Genomic DNA, 24,878 nt, shown 5'->3' on the forward strand with positions numbered 1-24,878 from the left:
GATGAAAGGGCTTTCTACGGGTAAGGATGGCAAAGGGTGGCAGTGACGGAAAGTCAGGCAACCTGTCCTGTCCGTCTTTTTGTATCGTGAATTGGAAAGACTGCAAGGGGGAGGGGAGTTGCTTGCGCCCTAAAGGAGGAGTTATTCAGATTCATTGCAGTGGGCGGCGGCTGCAAAACGCACCATTCTTCTTGTTTTGGCTCTGCAAAGCAGCCTTTTCAAGGGTTGGCTTGGGTGACAAAATGTCTTGTGTAGGCGTGGGTTTGTCTCCCTCTCGCTCTCTCTCCCTAAGATGTGTCCGGCATAGGCCAGGGTGCCACTCGAGGCCCAAACCAATTCTGGTTATCGCTTCTCGGCCTTTTGGCTAAGATCAAGTGTAGTATCTGTTCTTATCAGTTTAATATCTGATACGTCCCCTATCTGGGGACCATATATTAAATGGATTTTTAGAACAGGGAGATGGAAAAAGAGCTTGCTCTGTCCACTCCACGCATTGACCTGGTATTGCAGTACCTCCAGGAACGGTGCACCCCTTCTTAACCCAGTTTCCAAAAGCAGAACTCAATTCACCTGATTCATATTAGCCCGATTTAATGAATTGGAAGAAAGCATACGTCTTCATATGCACCTCAATTTGGCCCATTCACTTTTCACACTTCCTCCTTTTGTTTTTTATCTTTCACACTTTTGACTTTCTTTATTCATCCAAATAGCAAACTCATCACCACTCAACCTGACCAACTCGACTATGTCCCCGTGCTGCAGTTCTCTGTCTTATCTAGATCATTTGCAATTGAATGGAATAGATCCCTTTTGGACAAAGTGGATTCACCTGCTGCTGCAGTGACCACAGGTGTGATAACATCTAGAATTGGCATCTGGTGCGATCTCTCCGCTTCCACTCCAAAGAAAGTTACCTGTTTATTCCTATCATGCATTGGTTTTTGGGGTTTTCTTTGAGTAATGATGATCTCTTTAGTAGTCTGTTGGCGCCCTCTCCTGGAGGAATAGTTTGCTTGCTCTTGGACATTCTAAAAGAGAGGTCATGATAGACATTGAGCTTCTGAGCTCAATTGGGGACAGTCATGGGTGATGAATGTTTGCAACCTACTGCGAAGCCTCATACCGCAATATAAGGAATGTCAAATACTAAGAAAGGGCGGCCTATGAAAGAATTACTACTTTCAATAAGTACACTTAAACGGCTAATTGGGAATAGAAAAACTGTAAAAAGCCCTCTGAGAAAGCCCCCCTCTAACCTTTGATAGTAAGCTTTTCTGTAGTCTGCCTGTTGATGTATTTTCCGTTTGAACTGTGCACAACATGAAGAGACGGAACACTGGCGGCTTGTCACAATGCCCCCCGATGACATCACAATAGCGCTGCTGCCTAGAAAACAAGCTGCGCAGAAGAAGTTGTTCTTTGGGTGGGAGGGTGGGCTAGTGGAAGGAGGGGGCAATCTCTTTTTTTCCCGGGTGGTAGGGGGATGACAGGAGAAGGGAAGCGGGTGGTGAGAAAGGTACAGAGGGCAGGGTTTGGGGGCTGGGAAGGAAAGGGAAAAGATTAGGGTTTGGGGATGATGAAAGGGCTTTCTACGGGTAAGGATGGCAAAGGGTGGCAGTGACGGAAAGTCAGGCAACCTGTCCTGTCCGTCTTTTTGTATCGTGAATTGGAAAGACTGCAAGGGGGAGGGGAGTTGCTTGCGCCCTAAAGGAGGAGTTATTCAGATTCATTGCAGTGGGCGGCGGCTGCAAAACGCACCATTCTTCTTGTTTTGGCTCTGCAAAGCAGCCTTTTCAAGGGTTGGCTTGGGTGACAAAATGTCTTGTGTAGGCGTGGGTTTGTCTCCCTCTCGCTCTCTCTCCCTAAGATGTGTCCGGCATAGGCCAGGGTGCCACTCGAGGCCCAAACCAATTCTGGTTATCGCTTCTCGGCCTTTTGGCTAAGATCAAGTGTAGTATCTGTTCTTATCAGTTTAATATCTGATACGTCCCCTATCTGGGGACCATATATTAAATGGATTTTTAGAACAGGGAGATGGAAAAAGAGCTTGCTCTGTCCACTCCACGCATTGACCTGGTATTGCAGTACCTCCAGGAACGGTGCACCCCTTCTTAACCCAGTTTCCAAAAGCAGAACTCAATTCACCTGATTCATATTAGCCCGATTTAATGAATTGGAAGAAAGCATACGTCTTCATATGCACCTCAATTTGGCCCATTCACTTTTCACACTTCCTCCTTTTGTTTTTTATCTTTCACACTTTTGACTTTCTTTATTCATCCAAATAGCAAACTCATCACCACTCAACCTGACCAACTCGGCTATGTCCCCGTGCTGCAGTTCTCTGTCTTATCTAGATCATTTGCAATTGAATGGAATAGATCCCTTTTGGACAAAGTGGATTCACCTGCTGCTGCAGTGACCACAGGTGTGATAACATCTAGAATTGGCATCTGGTGCGATCTCTCCGCTTCCACTCCAAAGAAAGTTACCTGTTTATTCCTATCATGCATTGGTTTTTGGGGTTTTCTTTGAGTAATGATGATCTCTTTAGTAGTATGTTGGCGCCCTCTCCTGGAGGAATAGTTTGCTTGCTCTTGGACATTCTAAAAGAGAGGTCATGATAGACATTGAGCTTCTGAGCTCAATTGGGGACAGTCATGGGTGATGAATGTTTGCAACCTACTGCGAAGCCTCATACCGCAATATAAGGAACGTCAAATACTAAGAAAGGGCGGCCTATGAAAGAATTACTACTTTCAATAAGTACACTTAAACGGCTAATTGGGAATAGAAAAACTGTAAAAAGCCCTCTGAGAAAGCCCCCCTCTAACCTTTGATAGTAAGCTTTTCTGTAGTCTGCCTGTTGATGTATTTTCCGTTTGAACTGTGCACAACATGAAGAGACGGAACACTGGCGGCTTGTCACAATGCCCCCCGATGACATCACAATAGCGCTGCTGCCTAGAAAACAAGCTGCGCAGAAGAAGTTGTTCTTTGGGTGGGAGGGTGGGCTAGTGGAAGGAGGGGGCAATCTCTTTTTTTCCCGGGTGGTAGGGGGATGACAGGAGAAGGGAAGCGGGTGGTGAGAAAGGTACAGAGGGCAGGGTTTGGGGGCTGGGAAGGAAAGGGAAAAGATTAGGGTTTGGGGATGATGAAAGGGCTTTCTACGGGTAAGGATGGCAAAGGGTGGCAGTGACGGAAAGTCAGGCAACCTGTCCTGTCCGTCTTTTTGTATCGTGAATTGGAAAGACTGCAAGGGGGAGGGGAGTTGCTTGCGCCCTAAAGGAGGAGTTATTCAGATTCATTGCAGTGGGCGGCGGCTGCAAAACGCACCATTCTTCTTGTTTTGGCTCTGCAAAGCAGCCTTTTCAAGGGTTGGCTTGGGTGACAAAATGTCTTGTGTAGGCGTGGGTTTGTCTCCCTCTCGCTCTCTCTCCCTAAGATGTGTCCGGCATAGGCCAGGGTGCCACTCGAGGCCCAAACCAATTCTGGTTATCGCTTCTCGGCCTTTTGGCTAAGATCAAGTGTAGTATCTGTTCTTATCAGTTTAATATCTGATACGTCCCCTATCTGGGGACCATATATTAAATGGATTTTTAGAACAGGGAGATGGAAAAAGAGCTTGCTCTGTCCACTCCACGCATTGACCTGGTATTGCAGTACCTCCAGGAACGGTGCACCCCTTCTTAACCCAGTTTCCAAAAGCAGAACTCAATTCACCTGATTCATATTAGCCCGATTTAATGAATTGGAAGAAAGCATACGTCTTCATATGCACCTCAATTTGGCCCATTCACTTTTCACACTTCCTCCTTTTGTTTTTTATCTTTCACACTTTTGACTTTCTTTATTCATCCAAATAGCAAACTCATCACCACTCAACCTGACCAACTCGGCTATGTCCCCGTGCTGCAGTTCTCTGTCTTATCTAGATCATTTGCAATTGAATGGAATAGATCCCTTTTGGACAAAGTGGATTCACCTGCTGCTGCAGTGACCACAGGTGTGATAACATCTAGAATTGGCATCTGGTGCGATCTCTCCGCTTCCACTCCAAAGAAAGTTACCTGTTTATTCCTATCATGCATTGGTTTTTGGGGTTTTCTTTGAGTAATGATGATCTCTTTAGTAGTCTGTTGGCGCCCTCTCCTGGAGGAATAGTTTGCTTGCTCTTGGACATTCTAAAAGAGAGGTCATGATAGACATTGAGCTTCTGGGCTCAATTGGGGACAGTCATGGGTGATGAATGTTTGCAACCTACTGCGAAGCCTCATACCGCAATATAAGGAACGTCAAATACTAAGAAAGGGCGGCCTATGAAAGAATTACTACTTTCAATAAGTACACTTAAACGGCTAATTGGGAATAGAAAAACTGTAAAAAGCCCTCTGAGAAAGCCCCCCTCTAACCTTTGATAGTAAGCTTTTCTGTAGTCTGCCTGTTGATGTATTTTCCGTTTGAACTGTGCACAACATGAAGAGACGGAACACTGGCGGCTTGTCACAATGCCCCCCGATGACATCACAATAGCGCTGCTGCCTAGAAAACAAGCTGCGCAGAAGAAGTTGTTCTTTGGGTGGGAGGGTGGGCTAGTGGAAGGAGGGGGCAATCTCTTTTTTTCCCGGGTGGTAGGGGGATGACAGGAGAAGGGAAGCGGGTGGTGAGAAAGGTACAGAGGGCAGGGTTTGGGGGCTGGGAAGGAAAGGGAAAAGATTAGGGTTTGGGGATGATGAAAGGGCTTTCTACGGGTAAGGATGGCAAAGGGTGGCAGTGACGGAAAGTCAGGCAACCTGTCCTGTCCGTCTTTTTGTATCGTGAATTGGAAAGACTGCAAGGGGGAGGGGAGTTGCTTGCGCCCTAAAGGAGGAGTTATTCAGATTCATTGCAGTGGGCGGCGGCTGCAAAACGCACCATTCTTCTTGTTTTGGCTCTGCAAAGCAGCCTTTTCAAGGGTTGGCTTGGGTGACAAAATGTCTTGTGTAGGCGTGGGTTTGTCTCCCTCTCGCTCTCTCTCCCTAAGATGTGTCCGGCATAGGCCAGGGTGCCACTCGAGGCCCAAACCAATTCTGGTTATCGCTTCTCGGCCTTTTGGCTAAGATCAAGTGTAGTATCTGTTCTTATCAGTTTAATATCTGATACGTCCCCTATCTGGGGACCATATATTAAATGGATTTTTAGAACAGGGAGATGGAAAAAGAGCTTGCTCTGTCCACTCCACGCATTGACCTGGTATTGCAGTACCTCCAGGAACGGTGCACCCCTTCTTAACCCAGTTTCCAAAAGCAGAACTCAATTCACCTGATTCATATTAGCCCGATTTAATGAATTGGAAGAAAGCATACGTCTTCATATGCACCTCAATTTGGCCCATTCACTTTTCACACTTCCTCCTTTTGTTTTTTATCTTTCACACTTTTGACTTTCTTTATTCATCCAAATAGCAAACTCATCACCACTCAACCTGACCAACTCGGCTATGTCCCCGTGCTGCAGTTCTCTGTCTTATCTAGATCATTTGCAATTGAATGGAATAGATCCCTTTTGGACAAAGTGGATTCACCTGCTGCTGCAGTGACCACAGGTGTGATAACATCTAGAATTGGCATCTGGTGCGATCTCTCCGCTTCCACTCCAAAGAAAGTTACCTGTTTATTCCTATCATGCATTGGTTTTTGGGGTTTTCTTTGAGTAATGATGATCTCTTTAGTAGTCTGTTGGCGCCCTCTCCTGGAGGAATAGTTTGCTTGCTCTTGGACATTCTAAAAGAGAGGTCATGATAGACATTGAGCTTCTGAGCTCAATTGGGGACAGTCATGGGTGATGAATGTTTGCAACCTACTGCGAAGCCTCATACCGCAATATAAGGAACGTCAAATACTAAGAAAGGGCGGCCTATGAAAGAATTACTACTTTCAATAAGTACACTTAAACGGCTAATTGGGAATAGAAAAACTGTAAAAAGCCCTCTGAGAAAGCCCCCCTCTAACCTTTGATAGTAAGCTTTTCTGTAGTCTGCCTGTTGATGTATTTTCCGTTTGAACTGTGCACAACATGAAGAGACGGAACACTGGCGGCTTGTCACAATGCCCCCCGATGACATCACAATAGCGCTGCTGCCTAGAAAACAAGCTGCGCAGAAGAAGTTGTTCTTTGGGTGGGAGGGTGGGCTAGTGGAAGGAGGGGGCAATCTCTTTTTTTCCCGGGTGGTAGGGGGATGACAGGAGAAGGGAAGCGGGTGGTGAGAAAGGTACAGAGGGCAGGGTTTGGGGGCTGGGAAGGAAAGGGAAAAGATTAGGGTTTGGGGATGATGAAAGGGCTTTCTACGGGTAAGGATGGCAAAGGGTGGCAGTGACGGAAAGTCAGGCAACCTGTCCTGTCCGTCTTTTTGTATCGTGAATTGGAAAGACTGCAAGGGGGAGGGGAGTTGCTTGCGCCCTAAAGGAGGAGTTATTCAGATTCATTGCAGTGGGCGGCGGCTGCAAAACGCACCATTCTTCTTGTTTTGGCTCTGCAAAGCAGCCTTTTCAAGGGTTGGCTTGGGTGACAAAATGTCTTGTGTAGGCGTGGGTTTGTCTCCCTCTCGCTCTCTCTCCCTAAGATGTGTCCGGCATAGGCCAGGGTGCCACTCGAGGCCCAAACCAATTCTGGTTATCGCTTCTCGGCCTTTTGGCTAAGATCAAGTGTAGTATCTGTTCTTATCAGTTTAATATCTGATACGTCCCCTATCTGGGGACCATATATTAAATGGATTTTTAGAACAGGGAGATGGAAAAAGAGCTTGCTCTGTCCACTCCACGCATTGACCTGGTATTGCAGTACCTCCAGGAACGGTGCACCCCTTCTTAACCCAGTTTCCAAAAGCAGAACTCAATTCACCTGATTCATATTAGCCCGATTTAATGAATTGGAAGAAAGCATACGTCTTCATATGCACCTCAATTTGGCCCATTCACTTTTCACACTTCCTCCTTTTGTTTTTTATCTTTCACACTTTTGACTTTCTTTATTCATCCAAATAGCAAACTCATCACCACTCAACCTGACCAACTCGGCTATGTCCCCGTGCTGCAGTTCTCTGTCTTATCTAGATCATTTGCAATTGAATGGAATAGATCCCTTTTGGACAAAGTGGATTCACCTGCTGCTGCAGTGACCACAGGTGTGATAACATCTAGAATTGGCATCTGGTGCGATCTCTCCGCTTCCACTCCAAAGAAAGTTACCTGTTTATTCCTATCATGCATTGGTTTTTGGGGTTTTCTTTGAGTAATGATGATCTCTTTAGTAGTCTGTTGGCGCCCTCTCCTGGAGGAATAGTTTGCTTGCTCTTGGACATTCTAAAAGAGAGGTCATGATAGACATTGAGCTTCTGAGCTCAATTGGGGACAGTCATGGGTGATGAATGTTTGCAACCTACTGCGAAGCCTCATACCGCAATATAAGGAACGTCAAATACTAAGAAAGGGCGGCCTATGAAAGAATTACTACTTTCAATAAGTACACTTAAACGGCTAATTGGGAATAGAAAAACTGTAAAAAGCCCTCTGAGAAAGCCCCCCTCTAACCTTTGATAGTAAGCTTTTCTGTAGTCTGCCTGTTGATGTATTTTCCGTTTGAACTGTGCACAACATGAAGAGACGGAACACTGGCGGCTTGTCACAATGCCCCCCGATGACATCACAATAGCGCTGCTGCCTAGAAAACAAGCTGCGCAGAAGAAGTTGTTCTTTGGGTGGGAGGGTGGGCTAGTGGAAGGAGGGGGCAATCTCTTTTTTTCCCGGGTGGTAGGGGGATGACAGGAGAAGGGAAGCGGGTGGTGAGAAAGGTACAGAGGGCAGGGTTTGGGGGCTGGGAAGGAAAGGGAAAAGATTAGGGTTTGGGGATGATGAAAGGGCTTTCTACGGGTAAGGATGGCAAAGGGTGGCAGTGACGGAAAGTCAGGCAACCTGTCCTGTCCGTCTTTTTGTATCGTGAATTGGAAAGACTGCAAGGGGGAGGGGAGTTGCTTGCGCCCTAAAGGAGGAGTTATTCAGATTCATTGCAGTGGGCGGCGGCTGCAAAACGCACCATTCTTCTTGTTTTGGCTCTGCAAAGCAGCCTTTTCAAGGGTTGGCTTGGGTGACAAAATGTCTTGTGTAGGCGTGGGTTTGTCTCCCTCTCGCTCTCTCTCCCTAAGATGTGTCCGGCATAGGCCAGGGTGCCACTCGAGGCCCAAACCAATTCTGGTTATCGCTTCTCGGCCTTTTGGCTAAGATCAAGTGTAGTATCTGTTCTTATCAGTTTAATATCTGATACGTCCCCTATCTGGGGACCATATATTAAATGGATTTTTAGAACAGGGAGATGGAAAAAGAGCTTGCTCTGTCCACTCCACGCATTGACCTGGTATTGCAGTACCTCCAGGAACGGTGCACCCCTTCTTAACCCAGTTTCCAAAAGCAGAACTCAATTCACCTGATTCATATTAGCCCGATTTAATGAATTGGAAGAAAGCATACGTCTTCATATGCACCTCAATTTGGCCCATTCACTTTTCACACTTCCTCCTTTTGTTTTTTATCTTTCACACTTTTGACTTTCTTTATTCATCCAAATAGCAAACTCATCACCACTCAACCTGACCAACTCGGCTATGTCCCCGTGCTGCAGTTCTCTGTCTTATCTAGATCATTTGCAATTGAATGGAATAGATCCCTTTTGGACAAAGTGGATTCACCTGCTGCTGCAGTGACCACAGGTGTGATAACATCTAGAATTGGCATCTGGTGCGATCTCTCCGCTTCCACTCCAAAGAAAGTTACCTGTTTATTCCTATCATGCATTGGTTTTTGGGGTTTTCTTTGAGTAATGATGATCTCTTTAGTAGTCTGTTGGCGCCCTCTCCTGGAGGAATAGTTTGCTTGCTCTTGGACATTCTAAAAGAGAGGTCATGATAGACATTGAGCTTCTGAGCTCAATTGGGGACAGTCATGGGTGATGAATGTTTGCAACCTACTGCGAAGCCTCATACCGCAATATAAGGAACGTCAAATACTAAGAAAGGGCGGCCTATGAAAGAATTACTACTTTCAATAAGTACACTTAAACGGCTAATTGGGAATAGAAAAACTGTAAAAAGCCCTCTGAGAAAGCCCCCCTCTAACCTTTGATAGTAAGCTTTTCTGTAGTCTGCCTGTTGATGTATTTTCCGTTTGAACTGTGCACAACATGAAGAGACGGAACACTGGCGGCTTGTCACAATGCCCCCCGATGACATCACAATAGCGCTGCTGCCTAGAAAACAAGCTGCGCAGAAGAAGTTGTTCTTTGGGTGGGAGGGTGGGCTAGTGGAAGGAGGGGGCAATCTCTTTTTTTCCCGGGTGGTAGGGGGATGACAGGAGAAGGGAAGCGGGTGGTGAGAAAGGTACAGAGGGCAGGGTTTGGGGGCTGGGAAGGAAAGGGAAAAGATTAGGGTTTGGGGATGATGAAAGGGCTTTCTACGGGTAAGGATGGCAAAGGGTGGCAGTGACGGAAAGTCAGGCAACCTGTCCTGTCCGTCTTTTTGTATCGTGAATTGGAAAGACTGCAAGGGGGAGGGGAGTTGCTTGCGCCCTAAAGGAGGAGTTATTCAGATTCATTGCAGTGGGCGGCGGCTGCAAAACGCACCATTCTTCTTGTTTTGGCTCTGCAAAGCAGCCTTTTCAAGGGTTGGCTTGGGTGACAAAATGTCTTGTGTAGGCGTGGGTTTGTCTCCCTCTCGCTCTCTCTCCCTAAGATGTGTCCGGCATAGGCCAGGGTGCCACTCGAGGCCCAAACCAATTCTGGTTATCGCTTCTCGGCCTTTTGGCTAAGATCAAGTGTAGTATCTGTTCTTATCAGTTTAATATCTGATACGTCCCCTATCTGGGGACCATATATTAAATGGATTTTTAGAACAGGGAGATGGAAAAAGAGCTTGCTCTGTCCACTCCACGCATTGACCTGGTATTGCAGTACCTCCAGGAACGGTGCACCCCTTCTTAACCCAGTTTCCAAAAGCAGAACTCAATTCACCTGATTCATATTAGCCCGATTTAATGAATTGGAAGAAAGCATACGTCTTCATATGCACCTCAATTTGGCCCATTCACTTTTCACACTTCCTCCTTTTGTTTTTTATCTTTCACACTTTTGACTTTCTTTATTCATCCAAATAGCAAACTCATCACCACTCAACCTGACCAACTCGGCTATGTCCCCGTGCTGCAGTTCTCTGTCTTATCTAGATCATTTGCAATTGAATGGAATAGATCCCTTTTGGACAAAGTGGATTCACCTGCTGCTGCAGTGACCACAGGTGTGATAACATCTAGAATTGGCATCTGGTGCGATCTCTCCGCTTCCACTCCAAAGAAAGTTACCTGTTTATTCCTATCATGCATTGGTTTTTGGGGTTTTCTTTGAGTAATGATGATCTCTTTAGTAGTCTGTTGGCGCCCTCTCCTGGAGGAATAGTTTGCTTGCTCTTGGACATTCTAAAAGAGAGGTCATGATAGACATTGAGCTTCTGAGCTCAATTGGGGACAGTCATGGGTGATGAATGTTTGCAACCTACTGCGAAGCCTCATACCGCAATATAAGGAACGTCAAATACTAAGAAAGGGCGGCCTATGAAAGAATTACTACTTTCAATAAGTACACTTAAACGGCTAATTGGGAATAGAAAAACTGTAAAAAGCCCTCTGAGAAAGCCCCCCTCTAACCTTTGATAGTAAGCTTTTCTGTAGTCTGCCTGTTGATGTATTTTCCGTTTGAACTGTGCACAACATGAAGAGACGGAACACTGGCGGCTTGTCACAATGCCCCCCGATGACATCACAATAGCGCTGCTGCCTAGAAAACAAGCTGCGCAGAAGAAGTTGTTCTTTGGGTGGGAGGGTGGGCTAGTGGAAGGAGGGGGCAATCTCTTTTTTTCCCGGGTGGTAGGGGGATGACAGGAGAAGGGAAGCGGGTGGTGAGAAAGGTACAGAGGGCAGGGTTTGGGGGCTGGGAAGGAAAGGGAAAAGATTAGGGTTTGGGGATGATGAAAGGGCTTTCTACGGGTAAGGATGGCAAAGGGTGGCAGTGACGGAAAGTCAGGCAACCTGTCCTGTCCGTCTTTTTGTATCGTGAATTGGAAAGACTGCAAGGGGGAGGGGAGTTGCTTGCGCCCTAAAGGAGGAGTTATTCAGATTCATTGCAGTGGGCGGCGGCTGCAAAACGCACCATTCTTCTTGTTTTGGCTCTGCAAAGCAGCCTTTTCAAGGGTTGGCTTGGGTGACAAAATGTCTTGTGTAGGCGTGGGTTTGTCTCCCTCTCGCTCTCTCTCCCTAAGATGTGTCCGGCATAGGCCAGGGTGCCACTCGAGGCCCAAACCAATTCTGGTTATCGCTTCTCGGCCTTTTGGCTAAGATCAAGTGTAGTATCTGTTCTTATCAGTTTAATATCTGATACGTCCCCTATCTGGGGACCATATATTAAATGGATTTTTAGAACAGGGAGATGGAAAAAGAGCTTGCTCTGTCCACTCCACGCATTGACCTGGTATTGCAGTACCTCCAGGAACGGTGCACCCCTTCTTAACCCAGTTTCCAAAAGCAGAACTCAATTCACCTGATTCATATTAGCCCGATTTAATGAATTGGAAGAAAGCATACGTCTTCATATGCACCTCAATTTGGCCCATTCACTTTTCACACTTCCTCCTTTTGTTTTTTATCTTTCACACTTTTGACTTTCTTTATTCATCCAAATAGCAAACTCATCACCACTCAACCTGACCAACTCGGCTATGTCCCCGTGCTGCAGTTCTCTGTCTTATCTAGATCATTTGCAATTGAATGGAATAGATCCCTTTTGGACAAAGTGGATTCACCTGCTGCTGCAGTGACCACAGGTGTGATAACATCTAGAATTGGCATCTGGTGCGATCTCTCCGCTTCCACTCCAAAGAAAGTTACCTGTTTATTCCTATCATGCATTGGTTTTTGGGGTTTTCTTTGAGTAATGATGATCTCTTTAGTAGTCTGTTGGCGCCCTCTCCTGGAGGAATAGTTTGCTTGCTCTTGGACATTCTAAAAGAGAGGTCATGATAGACATTGAGCTTCTGAGCTCAATTGGGGACAGTCATGGGTGATGAATGTTTGCAACCTACTGCGAAGCCTCATACCGCAATATAAGGAACGTCAAATACTAAGAAAGGGCGGCCTATGAAAGAATTACTACTTTCAATAAGTACACTTAAACGGCTAATTGGGAATAGAAAAACTGTAAAAAGCCCTCTGAGAAAGCCCCCCTCTAACCTTTGATAGTAAGCTTTTCTGTAGTCTGCCTGTTGATGTATTTTCCGTTTGAACTGTGCACAACATGAAGAGACGGAACACTGGCGGCTTGTCACAATGCCCCCCGATGACATCACAATAGCGCTGCTGCCTAGAAAACAAGCTGCGCAGAAGAAGTTGTTCTTTGGGTGGGAGGGTGGGCTAGTGGAAGGAGGGGGCAATCTCTTTTTTTCCCGGGTGGTAGGGGGATGACAGGAGAAGGGAAGCGGGTGGTGAGAAAGGTACAGAGGGCAGGGTTTGGGGGCTGGGAAGGAAAGGGAAAAGATTAGGGTTTGGGGATGATGAAAGGGCTTTCTACGGGTAAGGATGGCAAAGGGTGGCAGTGACGGAAAGTCAGGCAACCTGTCCTGTCCGTCTTTTTGTATCGTGAATTGGAAAGACTGCAAGGGGGAGGGGAGTTGCTTGCGCCCTAAAGGAGGAGTTATTCAGATTCATTGCAGTGGGCGGCGGCTGCAAAACGCACCATTCTTCTTGTTTTGGCTCTGCAAAGCAGCCTTTTCAAGGGTTGGCTTGGGTGACAAAATGTCTTGTGTAGGCGTGGGTTTGTCTCCCTCTCGCTCTCTCTCCCTAAGATGTGTCCGGCATAGGCCAGGGTGCCACTCGAGGCCCAAACCAATTCTGGTTATCGCTTCTCGGCCTTTTGGCTAAGATCAAGTGTAGTATCTGTTCTTATCAGTTTAATATCTGATACGTCCCCTATCTGGGGACCATATATTAAATGGATTTTTAGAACAGGGAGATGGAAAAAGAGCTTGCTCTGTCCACTCCACGCATTGACCTGGTATTGCAGTACCTCCAGGAACGGTGCACCCCTTCTTAACCCAGTTTCCAAAAGCAGAACTCAATTCACCTGATTCATATTAGCCCGATTTAATGAATTGGAAGAAAGCATACGTCTTCATATGCACCTCAATTTGGCCCATTCACTTTTCACACTTCCTCCTTTTGTTTTTTATCTTTCACACTTTTGACTTTCTTTATTCATCCAAATAGCAAACTCATCACCACTCAACCTGACCAACTCGGCTATGTCCCCGTGCTGCAGTTCTCTGTCTTATCTAGATCATTTGCAATTGAATGGAATAGATCCCTTTTGGACAAAGTGGATTCACCTGCTGCTGCAGTGACCACAGGTGTGATAACATCTAGAATTGGCATCTGGTGCGATCTCTCCGCTTCCACTCCAAAGAAAGTTACCTGTTTATTCCTATCATGCATTGGTTTTTGGGGTTTTCTTTGAGTAATGATGATCTCTTTAGTAGTCTGTTGGCGCCCTCTCCTGGAGGAATAGTTTGCTTGCTCTTGGACATTCTAAAAGAGAGGTCATGATAGACATTGAGCTTCTGAGCTCAATTGGGGACAGTCATGGGTGATGAATGTTTGCAACCTACTGCGAAGCCTCATACCGCAATATAAGGAACGTCAAATACTAAGAAAGGGCGGCCTATGAAAGAATTACTACTTTCAATAAGTACACTTAAACGGCTAATTGGGAATAGAAAAACTGTAAAAAGCCCTCTGAGAAAGCCCCCCTCTAACCTTTGATAGTAAGCTTTTCTGTAGTCTGCCTGTTGATGTATTTTCCGTTTGAACTGTGCACAACATGAAGAGACGGAACACTGGCGGCTTGTCACAATGCCCCCCGATGACATCACAATAGCGCTGCTGCCTAGAAAACAAGCTGCGCAGAAGAAGTTGTTCTTTGGGTGGGAGGGTGGGCTAGTGGAAGGAGGGGGCAATCTCTTTTTTTCCCGGGTGGTAGGGGGATGACAGGAGAAGGGAAGCGGGTGGTGAGAAAGGTACAGAGGGCAGGGTTTGGGGGCTGGGAAGGAAAGGGAAAAGATTAGGGTTTGGGGATGATGAAAGGGCTTTCTACGGGTAAGGATGGCAAAGGGTGGCAGTGACGGAAAGTCAGGCAACCTGTCCTGTCCGTCTTTTTGTATCGTGAATTGGAAAGACTGCAAGGGGGAGGGGAGTTGCTTGCGCCCTAAAGGAGGAGTTATTCAGATTCATTGCAGTGGGCGGCGGCTGCAAAACGCACCATTCTTCTTGTTTTGGCTCTGCAAAGCAGCCTTTTCAAGGGTTGGCTTGGGTGACAAAATGTCTTGTGTAGGCGTGGGTTTGTCTCCCTCTCGCTCTCTCTCCCTAAGATGTGTCCGGCATAGGCCAGGGTGCCACTCGAGGCCCAAACCAATTCTGGTTATCGCTTCTCGGCCTTTTGGCTAAGATCAAGTGTAGTATCTGTTCTTATCAGTTTAATATCTGATACGTCCCCTATCTGGGGACCATATATTAAATGGATTTTTAGAACAGGGAGATGGAAAAAGAGCTTGCTCTGTCCACTCCACGCATTGACCTGGTATTGCAGTACCTCCAGGAACGGTGCACCCCTTCTTAACCCAGTTTCCAAAAGCAGAACTCAATTCACCTGATTCATATTAGCCCGATTTAATGAATTGGAAGAAAGCATACGTCTTCATATGCACCTCAATTTGGCCCATTCACTTTTCACACTTCCTCCTTTTGTTTTTTATCTTTCACACTTTTGACTTTCTTTATTCATCCAAATAGCAAACTCATCACCACTCAACCTGACCAACTCGGCTATGTCCCCGTGCTGCAGTTCTCTGTCTTATCTAGATCATTTGCAATTGAATGGAATAGATCCCTTTTGGACAAAGTGGATTCACCTGCTGCTGCAGTGACCACAGGTGTGATAACATCTAGAATTGGCATCTGGTGCGATCTCTCCGCTTCCACTCCAAAGAAAGTTACCTGTTTATTCCTATCATGCATTGGTTTTTGGGGTTTTCTTTGAGTAATGATGATCTCTTTAGTAGTCTGTTGGCGCCCTCTCCTGGAGGAATAGTTTGCTTGCTCTTGGACATTCTAAAAGAGAGGTCATGATAGACATTGAGCTTCTGAGCTCAATTGGGGACAGTCATGGGTGATGAATGTTTGCAACCTACTGCGAAGCCTCATACCGCAATATAAGGAACGTCAAATACTAAGAAAGGGCGGCCTATGAAAGAATTACTACTTTCAATAAGTACACTTAAACGGCTAATTGGGAATAGAAAAACTGTAAAAAGCCCTCTGAGAAAGCCCCCCTCTAACCTTTGATAGTAAGCTTTTCTGTAGTCTGCCTGTTGATGTATTTTCCGTTTGAACTGTGCACAACATGAAGAGACGGAACACTGGCGGCTTGTCACAATGCCCCCCGATGACATCACAATAGCGCTGCTGCCTAGAAAACAAGCTGCGCAGAAGAAGTTGTTCTTTGGGTGGGAGGGTGGGCTAGTGGAAGGAGGGGGCAATCTCTTTTTTTCCCGGGTGGTAGGGGGATGACAGGAGAAGGGAAGCGGGTGGTGAGAAAGGTACAGAGGGCAGGGTTTGGGGGCTGGGAAGGAAAGGGAAAAGATTAGGGTTTGGGGATGATGAAAGGGCTTTCTACGGGTAAGGATGGCAAAGGGTGGCAGTGACGGAAAGTCAGGCAACCTGTCCTGTCCGTCTTTTTGTATCGTGAATTGGAAAGACTGCAAGGGGGAGGGGAGTTGCTTGCGCCCTAAAGGAGGAGTTATTCAGATTCATTGCAGTGGGCGGCGGCTGCAAAACGCACCATTCTTCTTGTTTTGGCTCTGCAAAGCAGCCTTTTCAAGGGTTGGCTTGGGTGACAAAATGTCTTGTGTAGGCGTGGGTTTGTCTCCCTCTCGCTCTCTCTCCCTAAGATGTGTCCGGCATAGGCCAGGGTGCCACTCGAGGCCCAAACCAATTCTGGTTATCGCTTCTCGGCCTTTTGGCTAAGATCAAGTGTAGTATCTGTTCTTATCAGTTTAATATCTGATACGTCCCCTATCTGGGGACCATATATTAAATGGATTTTTAGAACAGGGAGATGGAAAAAGAGCTTGCTCTGTCCACTCCACGCATTGACCTGGTATTGCAGTACCTCCAGGAACGGTGCACCCCTTCTTAACCCAGTTTCCAAAAGCAGAACTCAATTCACCTGATTCATATTAGCCCGATTTAATGAATTGGAAGAAAGCATACGTCTTCATATGCACCTCAATTTGGCCCATTCACTTTTCACACTTCCTCCTTTTGTTTTTTATCTTTCACACTTTTGACTTTCTTTATTCATCCAAATAGCAAACTCATCACCACTCAACCTGACCAACTCGGCTATGTCCCCGTGCTGCAGTTCTCTGTCTTATCTAGATCATTTGCAATTGAATGGAATAGATCCCTTTTGGACAAAGTGGATTCACCTGCTGCTGCAGTGACCACAGGTGTGATAACATCTAGAATTGGCATCTGGTGCGATCTCTCCGCTTCCACTCCAAAGAAAGTTACCTGTTTATTCCTATCATGCATTGGTTTTTGGGGTTTTCTTTGAGTAATGATGATCTCTTTAGTAGTCTGTTGGCGCCCTCTCCTGGAGGAATAGTTTGCTTGCTCTTGGACATTCTAAAAGAGAGGTCATGATAGACATTGAGCTTCTGAGCTCAATTGGGGACAGTCATGGGTGATGAATGTTTGCAACCTACTGCGAAGCCTCATACCGCAATATAAGGAACGTCAAATACTAAGAAAGGGCGGCCTATGAAAGAATTACTACTTTCAATAAGTACACTTAAACGGCTAATTGGGAATAGAAAAACTGTAAAAAGCCCTCTGAGAAAGCCCCCCTCTAACCTTTGATAGTAAGCTTTTCTGTAGTCTGCCTGTTGATGTATTTTCCGTTTGAACTGTGCACAACATGAAGAGACGGAACACTGGCGGCTTGTCACAATGCCCCCCGATGACATCACAATAGCGCTGCTGCCTAGAAAACAAGCTGCGCAGAAGAAGTTGTTCTTTGGGTGGGAGGGTGGGCTAGTGGAAGGAGGGGGCAATCTCTTTTTTTCCCGGGTGGTAGGGGGATGACAGGAGAAGGGAAGCGGGTGGTGAGAAAGGTACAGAGGGCAGGGTTTGGGGGCTGGGAAGGAAAGGGAAAAGATTAGGGTTTGGGGATGATGAAAGGGCTTTCTACGGGTAAGGATGGCAAAGGGTGGCAGTGACGGAAAGTCAGGCAACCTGTCCTGTCCGTCTTTTTGTATCGTGAATTGGAAAGACTGCAAGGGGGAGGGGAGTTGCTTGCGCCCTAAAGGAGGAGTTATTCAGATTCATTGCAGTGTGGCGGCGGCTGCAAAACGCACCATTCTTCTTGTTTTGGCTCTGCAAAGCAGCCTTTTCAAGGGTTGGCTTGGGTGACAAAATGTCTTGTGTAGGCGTGGGTTTGTCTCCCTCTCGCTCTCTCTCCCTAAGATGTGTCCGGCATAGGCCAGGGTGCCACTCGAGGCCCAAACCAATTCTGGTTATCGCTTCTCGGCCTTTTGGCTAAGATCAAGTGTAGTATCTGTTCTTATCAGTTTAATATCTGATACGTCCCCTATCTGGGGACCATATATTAAATGGATTTTTAGAACAGGGAGATGGAAAAAGAGCTTGCTCTGTCCACTCCACGCATTGACCTGGTATTGCAGTACCTCCAGGAACGGTGCACCCCTTCTTAACCCAGTTTCCAAAAGCAGAACTCAATTCACCTGATTCATATTAGCCCGATTTAATGAATTGGAAGAAAGCATACGTCTTCATATGCACCTCAATTTGGCCCATTCACTTTTCACACTTCCTCCTTTTGTTTTTTATCTTTCACACTTTTGACTTTCTTTATTCATCCAAATAGCAAACTCATCACCACTCAACCTGACCAACTCGGCTATGTCCCCGTGCTGCAGTTCTCTGTCTTATCTAGATCATTTGCAATTGAATGGAATAGATCCCTTTTGGACAAAGTGGATTCACCTGCTGCTGCAGTGACCACAGGTGTGATAACATCTAGAATTGGCATCTGGTGCGATCTCTCCGCTTCCACTCCAAAGAAAGTTACCTGTTTATTCCTATCATGCATTGGTTTTTGGGGTTTTCTTTGAGTAATGATGATCTCTTTAGTAGTCTGTTGGCGCCCTCTCCTGGAGGAATAGTTTGCTTGCTCTTGGACATTCTAAAAGAGAGGTCATGATAGACATTGAGCTTCTGAGCTCAATTGGGGACAGTCATGGGTGATGAATGTTTGCAACCTACTGCGAAGCCTCATACCGCAATATAAGGAACGTCAAATACTAAGAAAGGGCGGCCTATGAAAGAATTACTACTTTCAATAAGTACACTTAAACGGCTAATTGGGAATAGAAAAACTGTAAAAAGCCCTCTGAGAAAGCCCCCCTCTAACCTTTGATAGTAAGCTTTTCTGTAGTCTGCCTGTTGATGTATTTTCCGTTTGAACTGTGCACAACATGAAGAGACGGAACACTGGCGGCTTGTCACAATGCCCCCCGATGACATCACAATAGCGCTGCTGCCTAGAAAACAAGCTGCGCAGAAGAAGTTGTTCTTTGGGTGGGAGGGTGGGCTAGTGGAAGGAGGGGGCAATCTCTTTTTTTCCCGGGTGGTAGGGGGATGACAGGAGAAGGGAAGCGGGTGGTGAGAAAGGTACAGAGGGCAGGGTTTGGGGGCTGGGAAGGAAAGGGAAAAGATTAGGGTTTGGGGATGATGAAAGGGCTTTCTACGGGTAAGGATGGCAAAGGGTGGCAGTGACGGAAAGTCAGGCAACCTGTCCTGTCCGTCTTTTTGTATCGTGAATTGGAAAGACTGCAAGGGGGAGGGGAGTTGCTTGCGCCCTAAAGGAGGAGTTATTCAGATTCATTGCAGTGGGCGGCGGCTGCAAAACGCACCATTCTTCTTGTTTTGGCTCTGCAAAGCAGCCTTTTCAAGGGTTGGCTTGGGTGACAAAATGTCTTGTGTAGGCGTGGGTTTGTCTCCCTCTCGCTCTCTCTCCCTAAGATGTGTCCGGCATAGGCCAGGGTGCCACTCGAGGCCCAAACCAATTCTGGTTATCGCTTCTCGGCCTTTTGGCTAAGATCAAGTGTAGTATCTGTTCTTATCAGTTTAATATCTGATACGTCCCCTATCTGGGGACCATATATTAAATGGATTTTTAGAACAGGGAGATGGAAAAAGAGCTTGCTCTGTCCACTCCACGCATTGACCTGGTATTGCAGTACCTCCAGGAACGGTGCACCCCTTCTTAACCCAGTTTCCAAAAGCAGAACTCAATTCACCTGATTCATATTAGCCCGATTTAATGAATTGGAAGAAAGCATACGTCTTCATATGCACCTCAATTTGGCCCATTCACTTTTCACACTTCCTCCTTTTGTTTTTTATCTTTCACACTTTTGACTTTCTTTATTCATCCAAATAGCAAACTCATCACCACTCAACCTGACCAACTCGGCTATGTCCCCGTGCTGCAGTTCTCTGTCTTATCTAGATCATTTGCAATTGAATGGAATAGATCCCTTTTGGACAAAGTGGATTCACCTGCTGCTGCAGTGACCACAGGTGTGATAACATCTAGAATTGGCATCTGGTGCGATCTCTCCGCTTCCACTCCAAAGAAAGTTACCTGTTTATTCCTATCATGCATTGGTTTTTGGGGTTTTCTTTGAGTAATGATGATCTCTTTAGTAGTCTGTTGGCGCCCTCTCCTGGAGGAATAGTTTGCTTGCTCTTGGACATTCTAAAAGAGAGGTCATGATAGACATTGAGCTTCTGAGCTCAATTGGGGACAGTCATGGGTGATGAATGTTTGCAACCTACTGCGAAGCCTCATACCGCAATATAAGGAACGTCAAATACTAAGAAAGGGCGGCCTATGAAAGAATTACTACTTTCAATAAGTACACTTAAACGGCTAATTGGGAATAGAAAAACTGTAAAAAGCCCTCTGAGAAAGCCCCCCTCTAACCTTTGATAGTAAGCTTTTCTGTAGTCTGCCTGTTGATGTATTTTCCGTTTGAACTGTGCACAACATGAAGAGACGGAACACTGGCGGCTTGTCACAATGCCCCCCGATGACATCACAATAGCGCTGCTGCCTAGAAAACAAGCTGCGCAGAAGAAGTTGTTCTTTGGGTGGGAGGGTGGGCTAGTGGAAGGAGGGGGCAATCTCTTTTTTTCCCGGGTGGTAGGGGGATGACAGGAGAAGGGAAGCGGGTGGTGAGAAAGGTACAGAGGGCAGGGTTTGGGGGCTGGGAAGGAAAGGGAAAAGATTAGGGTTTGGGGATGATGAAAGGGCTTTCTACGGGTAAGGATGGCAAAGGGTGGCAGTGACGGAAAGTCAGGCAACCTGTCCTGTCCGTCTTTTTGTATCGTGAATTGGAAAGACTGCAAGGGGGAGGGGAGTTGCTTGCGCCCTAAAGGAGGAGTTATTCAGATTCATTGCAGTGGGCGGCGGCTGCAAAACGCACCATTCTTCTTGTTTTGGCTCTGCAAAGCAGCCTTTTCAAGGGTTGGCTTGGGTGACAAAATGTCTTGTGTAGGCGTGGGTTTGTCTCCCTCTCGCTCTCTCTCCCTAAGATGTGTCCGGCATAGGCCAGGGTGCCACTCGAGGCCCAAACCAATTCTGGTTATCGCTTCTCGGCCTTTTGGCTAAGATCAAGTGTAGTATCTGTTCTTATCAGTTTAATATCTGATACGTCCCCTATCTGGGGACCATATATTAAATGGATTTTTAGAACAGGGAGATGGAAAAAGAGCTTGCTCTGTCCACTCCACGCATTGACCTGGTATTGCAGTACCTCCAGGAACGGTGCACCCCTTCTTAACCCAGTTTCCAAAAGCAGAACTCAATTCACCTGATTCATATTAGCCCGATTTAATGAATTGGAAGAAAGCATACGTCTTCATATGCACCTCAATTTGGCCCATTCACTTTTCACACTTCCTCCTTTTGTTTTTTATCTTTCACACTTTTGACTTTCTTTATTCATCCAAATAGCAAACTCATCACCACTCAACCTGACCAACTCGGCTATGTCCCCGTGCTGCAGTTCTCTGTCTTATCTAGATCATTTGCAATTGAATGGAATAGATCCCTTTTGGACAAAGTGGATTCACCTGCTGCTGCAGTGACCACAGGTGTGATAACATCTAGAATTGGCATCTGGTGCGATCTCTCCGCTTCCACTCCAAAGAAAGTTACCTGTTTATTCCTATCATGCATTGGTTTTTGGGGTTTTCTTTGAGTAATGATGATCTCTTTAGTAGTCTGTTGGCGCCCTCTCCTGGAGGAATAGTTTGCTTGCTCTTGGACATTCTAAAAGAGAGGTCATGATAGACATTGAGCTTCTGAGCTCAATTGGGGACAGTCATGGGTGATGAATGTTTGCAACCTACTGCGAAGCCTCATACCGCAATATAAGGAACGTCAAATACTAAGAAAGGGCGGCCTATGAAAGAATTACTACTTTCAATAAGTACACTTAAACGGCTAATTGGGAATAGAAAAACTGTAAAAAGCCCTCTGAGAAAGCCCCCCTCTAACCTTTGATAGTAAGCTTTTCTGTAGTCTGCCTGTTGATGTATTTTCCGTTTGAACTGTGCACAACATGAAGAGACGGAACACTGGCGGCTTGTCACAATGCCCCCCGATGACATCACAATAGCGCTGCTGCCTAGAAAACAAGCTGCGCAGAAGAAGTTGTTCTTTGGGTGGGAGGGTGGGCTAGTGGAAGGAGGGGGCAATCTCTTTTTTTCCCGGGTGGTAGGGGGATGACAGGAGAAGGGAAGCGGGTGGTGAGAAAGGTACAGAGGGCAGGGTTTGGGGGCTGGGAAGGAAAGGGAAAAGATTAGGGTTTGGGGATGATGAAAGGGCTTTCTACGGGTAAGGATGGCAAAGGGTGGCAGTGACGGAAAGTCAGGCAACCTGTCCTGTCCGTCTTTTTGTATCGTGAATTGGAAAGACTGCAAGGGGGAGGGGAGTTGCTTGCGCCCTAAAGGAGGAGTTATTCAGATTCATTGCAGTGGGCGGCGGCTGCAAAACGCACCATTCTTCTTGTTTTGGCTCTGCAAAGCAGCCTTTTCAAGGGTTGGCTTGGGTGACAAAATGTCTTGTGTAGGCGTGGGTTTGTCTCCCTCTCGCTCTCTCTCCCTAAGATGTGTCCGGCATAGGCCAGGGTGCCACTCGAGGCCCAAACCAATTCTGGTTATCGCTTCTCGGCCTTTTGGCTAAGATCAAGTGTAGTATCTGTTCTTATCAGTTTAATATCTGATACGTCCCCTATCTGGGGACCATATATTAAATGGATTTTTAGAACAGGGAGATGGAAAAAGAGCTTGCTCTGTCCACTCCACGCATTGACCTGGTATTGCAGTACCTCCAGGAACGGTGCACCCCTTCTTAACCCAGTTTCCAAAAGCAGAACTCAATTCACCTGATTCATATTAGCCCGATTTAATGAATTGGAAGAAAGCATACGTCTTCATATGCACCTCAATTTGGCCCATTCACTTTTCACACTTCCTCCTTTTGTTTTTTATCTTTCACACTTTTGACTTTCTTTATTCATCCAAATAGCAAACTCATCACCACTCAACCTGACCAACTCGGCTATGTCCCCGTGCTGCAGTTCTCTGTCTTATCTAGATCATTTGCAATTGAATGGAATAGATCCCTTTTGGACAAAGTGGATTCACCTGCTGCTGCAGTGACCACAGGTGTGATAACATCTAGAATTGGCATCTGGTGCGATCTCTCCGCTTCCACTCCAAAGAAAGTTACCTGTTTATTCCTATCATGCATTGGTTTTTGGGGTTTTCTTTGAGTAATGATGATCTCTTTAGTAGTCTGTTGGCGCCCTCTCCTGGAGGAATAGTTTGCTTGCTCTTGGACATTCTAAAAGAGAGGTCATGATAGACATTGAGCTTCTGAGCTCAATTGGGGACAGTCATGGGTGATGAATGTTTGCAACCTACTGCGAAGCCTCATACCGCAATATAAGGAACGTCAAATACTAAGAAAGGGCGGCCTATGAAAGAATTACTACTTTCAATAAGTACACTTAAACGGCTAATTGGGAATAGAAAAACTGTAAAAAGCCCTCTGAGAAAGCCCCCCTCTAACCTTTGATAGTAAGCTTTTCTGTAGTCTGCCTGTTGATGTATTTTCCGTTTGAACTGTGCACAACATGAAGAGACGGAACACTGGCGGCTTGTCACAATGCCCCCCGATGACATCACAATAGCGCTGCTGCCTAGAAAACAAGCTGCGCAGAAGAAGTTGTTCTTTGGGTGGGAGGGTGGGCTAGTGGAAGGAGGGGGCAATCTCTTTTTTTCCCGGGTGGTAGGGGGATGACAGGAGAAGGGAAGCGGGTGGTGAGAAAGGTACAGAGGGCAGGGTTTGGGGGCTGGGAAGGAAAGGGAAAAGATTAGGGTTTGGGGATGATGAAAGGGCTTTCTACGGGTAAGGATGGCAAAGGGTGGCAGTGACGGAAAGTCAGGCAACCTGTCCTGTCCGTCTTTTTGTATCGTGAATTGGAAAGACTGCAAGGGGGAGGGGAGTTGCTTGCGCCCTAAAGGAGGAGTTATTCAGATTCATTGCAGTGGGCGGCGGCTGCAAAACGCACCATTCTTCTTGTTTTGGCTCTGCAAAGCAGCCTTTTCAAGGGTTGGCTTGGGTGACAAAATGTCTTGTGTAGGCGTGGGTTTGTCTCCCTCTCGCTCTCTCTCCCTAAGATGTGTCCGGCATAGGCCAGGGTGCCACTCGAGGCCCAAACCAATTCTGGTTATCGCTTCTCGGCCTTTTGGCTAAGATCAAGTGTAGTATCTGTTCTTATCAGTTTAATATCTGATACGTCCCCTATCTGGGGACCATATATTAAATGGATTTTTAGAACAGGGAGATGGAAAAAGAGCTTGCTCTGTCCACTCCACGCATTGACCTGGTATTGCAGTACCTCCAGGAACGGTGCACCCCTTCTTAACCCAGTTTCCAAAAGCAGAACTCAATTCACCTGATTCATATTAGCCCGATTTAATGAATTGGAAGAAAGCATACGTCTTCATATGCACCTCAATTTGGCCCATTCACTTTTCACACTTCCTCCTTTTGTTTTTTATCTTTCACACTTTTGACTTTCTTTATTCATCCAAATAGCAAACTCATCACCACTCAACCTGACCAACTCGGCTATGTCCCCGTGCTGCAGTTCTCTGTCTTATCTAGATCATTTGCAATTGAATGGAATAGATCCCTTTTGGACAAAGTGGATTCACCTGCTGCTGCAGTGACCACAGGTGTGATAACATCTAGAATTGGCATCTGGTGCGATCTCTCCGCTTCCACTCCAAAGAAAGTTACCTGTTTATTCCTATCATGCATTGGTTTTTGGGGTTTTCTTTGAGTAATGATGATCTCTTTAGTAGTCTGTTGGCGCCCTCTCCTGGAGGAATAGTTTGCTTGCTCTTGGACATTCTAAAAGAGAGGTCATGATAGACATTGAGCTTCTGAGCTCAATTGGGGACAGTCATGGGTGATGAATGTTTGCAACCTACTGCGAAGCCTCATACCGCAATATAAGGAACGTCAAATACTAAGAAAGGGCGGCCTATGAAAGAATAGAAAGCCACGGACCCACTTGGGGGGAGGGG

At 46.3% G+C, this 24,878-nt stretch overlaps 16 non-coding genes across 16 annotated transcripts; all 16 read left to right on the forward strand.

The window, feature by feature from the left end:
* Nucleotides 1-344: 344 nt before the first annotated feature.
* LOC142272874 (U2 spliceosomal RNA) lies at nt 345-535 on the forward strand. Its single transcript, XR_012737667.1, has one exon. It is a non-coding gene; the product is annotated as a U2 spliceosomal RNA (small nuclear RNA).
* Nucleotides 536-1,922: 1,387 nt separating this feature from the next.
* Nucleotides 1,923-2,113, forward strand: LOC142272875 (U2 spliceosomal RNA). The gene has a single exon (XR_012737668.1). It is a non-coding gene; the product is annotated as a U2 spliceosomal RNA (small nuclear RNA).
* Nucleotides 2,114-3,500: 1,387 nt separating this feature from the next.
* On the forward strand, nt 3,501-3,691 carry LOC142272877 (U2 spliceosomal RNA). Its single transcript, XR_012737669.1, has one exon. It is a non-coding gene; the product is annotated as a U2 spliceosomal RNA (small nuclear RNA).
* Nucleotides 3,692-5,078: 1,387 nt separating this feature from the next.
* On the forward strand, nt 5,079-5,269 carry LOC142272878 (U2 spliceosomal RNA). Its single transcript, XR_012737670.1, has one exon. It is a non-coding gene; the product is annotated as a U2 spliceosomal RNA (small nuclear RNA).
* Nucleotides 5,270-6,656: 1,387 nt separating this feature from the next.
* Nucleotides 6,657-6,847, forward strand: LOC142272879 (U2 spliceosomal RNA). Its single transcript, XR_012737671.1, has one exon. It is a non-coding gene; the product is annotated as a U2 spliceosomal RNA (small nuclear RNA).
* A 1,387-nt stretch (nt 6,848-8,234) lies between these two features.
* LOC142272880 (U2 spliceosomal RNA) lies at nt 8,235-8,425 on the forward strand. The gene has a single exon (XR_012737672.1). It is a non-coding gene; the product is annotated as a U2 spliceosomal RNA (small nuclear RNA).
* Nucleotides 8,426-9,812: 1,387 nt separating this feature from the next.
* On the forward strand, nt 9,813-10,003 carry LOC142272882 (U2 spliceosomal RNA). Its single transcript, XR_012737675.1, has one exon. It is a non-coding gene; the product is annotated as a U2 spliceosomal RNA (small nuclear RNA).
* Nucleotides 10,004-11,390: 1,387 nt separating this feature from the next.
* Nucleotides 11,391-11,581, forward strand: LOC142272883 (U2 spliceosomal RNA). The gene has a single exon (XR_012737676.1). It is a non-coding gene; the product is annotated as a U2 spliceosomal RNA (small nuclear RNA).
* A 1,387-nt stretch (nt 11,582-12,968) lies between these two features.
* LOC142272884 (U2 spliceosomal RNA) lies at nt 12,969-13,159 on the forward strand. Its single transcript, XR_012737677.1, has one exon. It is a non-coding gene; the product is annotated as a U2 spliceosomal RNA (small nuclear RNA).
* A 1,387-nt stretch (nt 13,160-14,546) lies between these two features.
* LOC142272885 (U2 spliceosomal RNA) lies at nt 14,547-14,737 on the forward strand. Its single transcript, XR_012737678.1, has one exon. It is a non-coding gene; the product is annotated as a U2 spliceosomal RNA (small nuclear RNA).
* A 1,387-nt stretch (nt 14,738-16,124) lies between these two features.
* LOC142272886 (U2 spliceosomal RNA) lies at nt 16,125-16,315 on the forward strand. Its single transcript, XR_012737679.1, has one exon. It is a non-coding gene; the product is annotated as a U2 spliceosomal RNA (small nuclear RNA).
* A 1,388-nt stretch (nt 16,316-17,703) lies between these two features.
* LOC142272888 (U2 spliceosomal RNA) lies at nt 17,704-17,894 on the forward strand. The gene has a single exon (XR_012737680.1). It is a non-coding gene; the product is annotated as a U2 spliceosomal RNA (small nuclear RNA).
* A 1,387-nt stretch (nt 17,895-19,281) lies between these two features.
* Nucleotides 19,282-19,472, forward strand: LOC142272889 (U2 spliceosomal RNA). The gene has a single exon (XR_012737681.1). It is a non-coding gene; the product is annotated as a U2 spliceosomal RNA (small nuclear RNA).
* Nucleotides 19,473-20,859: 1,387 nt separating this feature from the next.
* Nucleotides 20,860-21,050, forward strand: LOC142272890 (U2 spliceosomal RNA). Its single transcript, XR_012737682.1, has one exon. It is a non-coding gene; the product is annotated as a U2 spliceosomal RNA (small nuclear RNA).
* A 1,387-nt stretch (nt 21,051-22,437) lies between these two features.
* Nucleotides 22,438-22,628, forward strand: LOC142272891 (U2 spliceosomal RNA). The gene has a single exon (XR_012737683.1). It is a non-coding gene; the product is annotated as a U2 spliceosomal RNA (small nuclear RNA).
* A 1,387-nt stretch (nt 22,629-24,015) lies between these two features.
* On the forward strand, nt 24,016-24,206 carry LOC142272892 (U2 spliceosomal RNA). The gene has a single exon (XR_012737684.1). It is a non-coding gene; the product is annotated as a U2 spliceosomal RNA (small nuclear RNA).
* The last annotated feature ends 672 nt before the right edge of the window (nt 24,207-24,878 follow it).

This window comes from Anomaloglossus baeobatrachus, unplaced genomic scaffold (assembly GCF_048569485.1).
Source record: "Anomaloglossus baeobatrachus isolate aAnoBae1 unplaced genomic scaffold, aAnoBae1.hap1 Scaffold_3567, whole genome shotgun sequence".
NCBI classification, from domain to species: Eukaryota; Metazoa; Chordata; class Amphibia; order Anura; family Aromobatidae; genus Anomaloglossus; species Anomaloglossus baeobatrachus.